Raw genomic sequence first — 8,671 nt, 5'->3', positions numbered from 1 at the left:
AAGGAGTTGGTGGCTAAAGAGCCCTAGATCCCGGCAATAGTATTAGAACCAAATCAGAAGGGTCAGGGTCAGTGAGGTTTCCAGATTTATCCTGTACATAAAGGTCAGAAAATTTCTTTTAACACCAGACCCTCCCCTTTTTGCTCTCACCTCTTAGAGGTGACAGTAAATGTAGATCATAGCCTACTCAATCAAGGTAGATCATAATGGCAGATTCTTATAGTGTCATCCATACCAAAATCAAACTAAAACTAAAAAAAAAAAAAGACCTACTAAATAACCCAGCCTTCTTGTTATCCTAAATCTGATAACTGAGTATCTGATTTTACCAAACAAAGCCTTCTTTGTTAGCCATTAGAAATAAAAACGAGCTTTTGCAGAAATATTTTTGGAAAAACCATGACAAAAGAACTCTCAAAAGTTCAATTATTTGGCCACTTAATTTATGTCAGCAAGGAATATTTATTAACTTCCCATCAAAGTTTGATATCACATAGTGGATTTTCACAAGAATAAGCAATCCATCTAACCATATAGATCTATCTAATAGATCTGCCTTGGTGAAGGTTTTTGAGTTCAAGTGCCCAGAGGCCAAATTCAAGCTGTCAGTGAGGCTCCCCCACCCCCATTACTGATCATGGAGGGAGAAAGTGCTTTCTTTGGGCAGCTGGACAGAGGAGCAGGGCATGTAGAAAATGTCCTCAGGCACTGGGAAGAGGGGGAACAGAGCAGCTCCCTGAGTGCCAGTTAGGCATGTGTGCCAGTATTTCACCAATGCTGTAATAGATGCTAATCCAGGTGATAGTAGAAAATATCTTACCAAAATGAGAAAGGCCAGAAATAGATTCTCCACTTATAAAACAATTTGAATTATGCAGATCACTGAATTCAGAGTTAAAGAACTAGGTTCAAATCCCACATCTGCTACTTACTAGCTATATGACCTTGGACAAGTCAAATGTTTATCCTCTCTAGTCCTCTATTTCCTCATTTATGAAACAAAGAAGGTAGACTAGATCAAAGGTTCTTTACATTTGGCGTCTGTGAACTTATATATATATATATACATATACATATAAGTTTTTATAATTTAATTATTTCAATATATTTTCATAATGCTGCATATTATATTTTAGTCATTTAAAAACCTTATTCTAGCAAGGGGTAGCTTTAGGTAGCATAGGCTTTACCTGACTGCCAAAAGGGTACATCACACAAGAACCCCTGCACTATATGATTTAATCTCCCTTCTAAATCTACTCTAAATCCCATGATCTTATGAACTACAGGCAGCCCTATAACTGCCTCAGTTATATTCAGAAAAATAATCAGTCTTAGACTCGTGAAATCTCAGAGGTAAGAAGTCATCTCAGCCATCATCTAATCCAAGCTGTACCTGAATCCCTCCAACAATATCCAGGACAAGTGATGATCCACCTGTAGTTCTTTAGCTATGGGGAACCTACAATATATCCCAAGATAACATTTTCTATTTAGGGAATTTCTCTTAGGAAGGTTTTCTTTACATTGTCTACATTTGATATTTTAACTTCCACCCATTGCCCCTGTTTCTGCCTATTTTTAGCCAAGTAGAACTGGTCTATTCCACTTCCACATAAGAGTTCTTGATCATTTCCCCATGACCTTTTTCTCCTGCACGTTAAACATATTCAGTTGTTTTAAACTAATGATATCTTTTCCAAGTCCCTTCCCCATTTTCTTGCCTGTCTCGGGACTTACTCCATTTTGTCACTTCCTGTAATATAGTACCCAGAACTGAACAGTTTTCCAGATTTTATAAGAGCAAAGTTCGACAAGACTATTCTTTCTTTTATTTGTCTTTTGGATGCTGCCATCTTATCTATTTAGCCTCCGGCCTCATTACTTTCATTAATTGCTATTTCAGATTATTATTTAGAGGCAGCAAGGAGGCTCAGTGAGTAGAACATTGGACTTGGAGTCAGCAAGACCTGAATTCAAATATACCTTCTGTCACTGACTAGATGTGTGACCCTGAGCCAGTCACTTAACTTCTGTCTGCCTCAGTTTCCTCATCCATGAAATGGGGATAATAATAGCATCTAACTCCTAAGATTATTGTGAAGATAAAATGAAATCCTATTTCCAGCACTTTGCATAGTGCCTGGCAATTAGTGGGGCCTATGTTTATTGACTGATTGATTGTAAAAGCACTTTACAAACCTTAAACTTTAATTTGATTCAATTGATCCTGCTGGCCACTAAAATTCCCTGATGTTTTTCACAGGAGCTGTTTTTTAGCTATACTAGCCCTATCCTATACTTAGCTGTGCATTGAATTTGGTGAACCCAATGTAAAATCCATTTATCTTATTAAAGTTTAGCTTACTAGATTCAGGTAATCATTTTGGCCTTTTAACACTTTTTTGGAATCATGAATCTGTCTTCCAATTTGTTGGCTAGTTTCTCCCACCTTTGTGCCATATAGAATATTTCAGATTTCAGATTCTTCAGGCATCTGTAGATGCTGGTAGAACTCATTATCTTTCTCCCAAAAATCTATTCCTCTTGCAAACTTCCCTATTTCTTCTGAGAGTACCACCATCCAATCACTGAGTTCCGAATTCTCAGACTTATGATTCCCCATTCTCCTTCATGCCATAAATCCAATCAATTGCCAGGTCTTGCTGATTCCTCCTCCATAAATCATGCCCTTCTCTCTAGTCACTTACCCTCTGTAGTTCAATCTGTCATCCTTACTATTTGTACTATTGCAATAGCTTTCTAGTTGGCCTTCCCGTATCCAGTCTCTCCCTTTCCATTTTCCTCCATGTAATTGACAGAATGATAGCCATAAGGAACAGGTCTGACTCCATCAATGTCCTGTTCAATAAACCGCAGTGCCTCCCTATTGCTTCTAGGATCAAATAAAAGCTCCTCAGTTTGGCATTTAAATCCCTCCAACCTACCCTTACCAGACCTATCGGGCATTATTCCTCTTCACAAACTTTACTGTCTTGCCAAATTGACTTCTTGCTGTTCCTTGCACACAACATGCCATCTCCCATTCCTGTGTCTGTGCCCAGGCTGTCCACCTTAAGTGTCATGGACTCCCTCCACCTTATACTCCCTCTATAATCCTTAAAGGTCAACTCAAATGGTCACCTCCTACAGGAGGCATTTCCCCAAGCATTCAGCTGAGAGTGCCTTCTCCACCCCAACCTCCCAAACTACCTTGAAGTTATTTTGTATACATTTATATGTATACACAATGTTACCACCACAATAAAGTATACAATTCTTGTGACCAAGAGGCTTTCATTTTTGTTTTTGTGCCCCCAGTGAGTAGTATGTCATTAATAAAATTTTGGCAGCTAGGTAGAGCGGTAGATGGCCTGAATCAGGAAGACTCTTCTTCCTGAGTTGAAATCTGGCCTCAGGCATTTGCTAACTGTGGGACCCAGGGCAAATCACTTAATTCTGTTAGCCTCAGTTTCCTCATTTTTAAAATAAGCTGGATAAAGAAAAAACAAACCACTCCAGCATGTCTGCCAGGAAGCATTACATGTCACAGAGTCAAGGGAAGATCCCTGAGAAAACAGACTAGATGTGTTCCTGCCCCATATTAATCCATTAATGACTTCCCTGCAGGTCCAGTCATTCAATTAGTTTGGAAGACATATAATTGTGCTATGGCCCAGTTCACATCTCTGCCTTATCTTAAAGGATGTCATGGGAAAATTTATGTAATGCCTAACTGGAATCTAGATAAATTTTGTCTAAAATGTTCCTCTGTTCTACTAAGCTGTAACACTTTCAAAAAAGGAAATGAAGTTAGTCTGGAAGGACCTGTTCTTGAAGTCATGCTGGATTTCAGTGATCATCGTTTCCCTTTCTTAGTGCTCACATACTATAACTTTAATCATTCATTCAAGAATTTTTCCAGGAACTAAGGTCAAGATGAGGATTTCTAGTTAAGATGGCAATGTGAAAGATCATAGAGAAGCTTAGCTCTCTCACAGTAAACCGAACAAATGTACTGATGATGATAATGAAAAGGACTCCAGTGCTAAAGAGAAAAGGAAAAAAGGAAGTCTACTCCAAGATGAAGAGATATGGGCAAAGGGATCTCTGCCAATGATTAATAGTAAACCCAGAGGTTGGCATAGTTAAGATGACACACACAAGATCAGGTAAGTAAGCTAGAAAGCAACAGAGCCAGGGAGATAAGGTATGCCAGGAAAGACATTATAAGCTTCCTCAAACAAACCTTAAGCCAATTAGTACTTCAGGAAGAGATCTGTGAACCATTGTGATCTCTAGTAATTGGAGCCCTTCAGTGGATCCTGTCCTTGGCATGCCAGAATAGAGGGAGGGTTGGATCTAGTCTCCATAGATCACTGCCTGCACTGAGAGACTGGGCTCACCCATGCACTCATTAGAGCCTAGCAAAAGACAGGACCAGCTTAGTGTCTGGGTGCCAATACTAGGGGAGCTGAGCAGGAGGTTTGAGCAGACCATTGGGACCATGAGGCCATAGCAAGGGATGTGTCCAACTTCCAATTTGGGATCCTACAAAAAGGCAGATGCCAGCTAAGACCAAAACTTGCCAAGAATTACTAGCAGACTGAGGCAGAAGCCTGGAATTAAGGCAGAAGTATAGCCAATGCATGCAGACTTTAGAGGGGACAGTCTTAAATTAGGCTAATACAAACCATTGATGAGGTCAAGGACTGGCATGAGAACAAATGCAAAATTCAGAACTGAGGACAGGAATAGTAGTAGGCAGAAGAAAAAAGTCATACACATAGAAAAATACTATCTTAATTGTTAAGAGAATTTCACAAGTTAAAATAGAATGGATTCATTTTAACTACAATTTAGAGCCCTTACAGGAAAAAAAAAAGTGGCTTGTTTATAAAGACTACAAGAGTAGGTAGAGGGAATGATGAAAAAAATACATTACATATATAATAAGAGTTGATTAAATAAAAGTTATGGGGGGGGGGGGGGAATTGAAGGCAGAGTAAATAACTTCAGATAGAAGGTGAACTCTCCAATCCCAGGTGTAGGCTACTTGAAAAACAGAATGAAACAAATAGAACACAATGACTCCAAATATCTGGTTATTCTCTAAAATAACAGAAGGTTTTAGAACAGTAAAGAGATTGAAATATGGAAGAAAATGTAAGTTCCCCACTATCAAAAGCAATTAACTTGGAAAACAGATCAAGATAAAGCAGATAATTTAAGAATCATCCAACTCCTTAAAAATCGTGAAAAAACAAAACTAAGAGAACTTTCAAGCTTTCTTGATCTTTGCTTATGCAATTGGAAGTGGCAAAACAATGATAATGTAAATACATATTAGTTAGGGGAGTATAAACAATTGTTTCTACAGAATCCTAATGTCCTCCAGGAACACAATGGGAATTAATTTAGACAAGCAACCTTGAGGGTTGGTTTCCTTATGTTTTGAGAGAAATAAAAAAAGAAAATAAAAGTAATACACTAAGGAAGAAATGAAAAATAGGGAGATACTTACAATATATCACTTGAATAGGATACTGGAGAAGAAAATAGATCAAATATGAAGAAAGATTGAAGCAGAGTAGCCATCTCAGGACCTCACACTTATCTGAACTGAATAAATAAGAGCTGAATATTCTGATATACACAAAAGAATTTTGTGTAAAATACATTAAACTCAACAGAGATTTGTCTGAAACCAAAACAGGGGGAAAGACAGGGAGGCACAGCTAGATGGCATAGTGAATAGAGCACCAGGTCTAGAGTCAGAAGACTTGATTTCAAGTCTGCTGCAGACATTTATACTACTTTTATGACATAAGTCTCTTAGCCATGTTTACCTTAGTTTCTCTTCTGTAAAATAAGTCTGAGAATGAAATGACAAATCACTTTAATATCTTTGCCAAGAAAACCCTAAATAGGGTCACAAAGAGTCAAACATGATTAAAAAGACTGAACAACAACAAAGAAGAGAGGAGAAAAAGAGGGATGATTGAATCAGGAAGGAAAGAGTCAGAAGCAAATAAAATTTCACCTTCAGAGAATTATTCATAAAAAGGATTATTAAAAAGAAAGTGCTACCTAAGAAGCAGAGATCAGAGTCTAAGCTTGGTAAAAAGAAGAGTAACAAAAATAAAGGAAAAGATACTTCAGTAATAGATTTCTTCTAACCAGATTCCTTCTTTATCTTTACCCTCCTTATTTGTAAGGGTGGGCAGGAGAAAAAATATAAGAGAATATGATGTAAGGAAATAAAATTTAGCAGTTATAACTATGGACATGAATGGGATGAAATCACCAATAGAATGGAGAAGTTTAGCATTAAATTAGATCGATGGGAAAGCAAAATCCAATATATTTCATAAATAGAAACATTTTTGAAACAAAGATTCATACAAAGTTAAATTCATGCACATAGTAGGAACTTAATATTTATTGTGCTTCAGGGAAACAAAAATAGGCAGGAGGTAAAAACAACAACAATAATGATCTCAGGCAAAGCAACAGTAAAAATAAAAATGGTTAAAAAAATAAAAACTAGAACATACTTAAAGAAATCATAGGTAGTAAAATATCAATATTTAATGCACATGCATTAAATGGCATATTATCTAAGTATTGAAGGAAAAGTTGATCAAATTATAAGATGGAAGAAAGCAAAATTCCAATTTCTGGAGAGAACTATAACCTAAATATAAAGAAGAAAGAAGAAAAGGACTTCTTAGAATTTCATAAGACTTAGATGTGATGAATCTATGATACTTGTAGAGTAAAAATTGAGAAAATTATACATATTTCTCATGTGTGTGTGGTGCCTGTACAAAAAACAATAAAAATTGGTTTATAAAAAACTTATAAACAAATTCAGAAAAGCAGAAATGCTAAGCATTAGTCACCACACATTGGCAAATATTACAATTAAGATCCTTTAAAGAAATGATTCAAACCTAATAATTTAATCCAAAAAAATTAGTGAGTTAAGTGCAAAAAATCATATACTATAGAAAATTTCATTAAGTAAAACAAAAAAAGACAAAATATCAAAAATTGGGAGGATTTAGCCAAAGAAATCTTTTAGGATCAATTTGCTTTTCTAGATACTTTCATCAACAAAGTTGGAAAGAACTCATTGATGAATTGGACAGTTAAAAATGGAAAAACAACAAATACAAAATCATAAATAAATACAAAAATATAAATTATTAAAGTCAAAGAAGAAAAAATATTTAAAGGGAATTGACAAATAAAAATTGCACCAATTTATTAGTTAAAAAATAAAATAACAGAACCATTCAGAGCTAATACAATTTTAAAAGACAAGAAAACAAAATTGCTAACATCAAATTGTAGAAAGGAAAATTCACAACAAATGTAAAAGAAGTAAAATTAATTATTAGAACCATTTTATATGCCCCAAAAGCTGATAACAAAAGAAATGGGTGAATATATAGGGGAAAAAATATGCAGATTATCAGAACAATAAATGGAAGTTTAAATAACCTAAATTCTTAAAAAGATTGACAAGTAGTCTTAAAGGATGTGAATTAGCATTTCTCAAGGAACAATGCAAGTTATCAGTAGAGATGTGGGGAAAATACATAAAATATTTAATAATGAGAAAATGCTAATTAAAACAACTCTAAGGTACGAATTCATACCCATTAGACTACCAAAAATTAATTTTAAAAAATAGAAAATAACAATTATTGAAGGAGCTATCAGAGGACAGACATACTAGAGTGCTGCAGATGAACTCTGAATTACTTGGACTGTTCTAGAAGGAAATTTGAAACTGTTCAAAATGTCAATAAACTGCTCTTCTGAGGTGAAGTCAAGATGGAGGCATAGAAGCAGCAAAAATTTAGACCTCTGAATACCCTCCCTTACCAATTACAAACTAAATGCTCCTAGGGGACTGAAAATCAAATCTAACAACAAGACAGAACAAAGGAACCATCCCGCTGGACTCAATTTAAAAGGTACACCCCCCAAAAGACAGAATTTGAAAACACTTGGGTTTAAGGGGAAGGCAAAAGAAAGGTCCCAGGACCCCTCCCCCACCCCCACCTAGAGAGCTAAGCCTCCAGCGGCAGTGGGAACCTCTGAGAGGGCAAAGGCATTGGTCTGGAGGGTGTACCTTGATGGCAGCGCTGTGCCAGGCTCAGAGCGTCGAACACAGGTGGTAGGGAAGGAGCTGGAGAGAGAGCACAGAGCAGGCAGCCTGGACACAGTGGCAGAGACCCTCTATATTGCTCCAGCCTTCTAGGAGGTTTTGGTCTCAGAGCACATCCAATCCAACCCAACTAAACTTAATCCCATCAAAAGTCTTCAGAGGTCAGGAAAGTCCAAGCTCCAACACTCCTCTCCCCACAGACTGCTGGACTTTAATCCAATCAAAAGCCTCCAGAGGACAGGTAATCTCAAACTCCAACACCCCTCCCCCACAGACTGCACCAAGAGATCTCCTGGAAAAGCTCCAAGAGGGGAGACTGTCAGAAAATGCCAAAACCAAAAATATGAGGGGAGCAAGAGCACAGACAAATACAAGGAGTTAAGAAGGGGGTAAATATGAGCAAACAACAGAAAAAGAAGAAAGAAATTACAATAGATAGCTTCTATACAGGCAACAAACAAAGAGCAAATGGAACAGAGGAGGAGGAAT

This window comes from Monodelphis domestica, chromosome 4 (genome assembly GCF_027887165.1).
Source record: "Monodelphis domestica isolate mMonDom1 chromosome 4, mMonDom1.pri, whole genome shotgun sequence".
Taxonomy (NCBI): Eukaryota; Metazoa; Chordata; class Mammalia; order Didelphimorphia; family Didelphidae; genus Monodelphis; species Monodelphis domestica.
The sequence above is the reverse complement of the archived record's forward strand: the minus strand, read 5'-3'. Positions refer to the sequence as shown.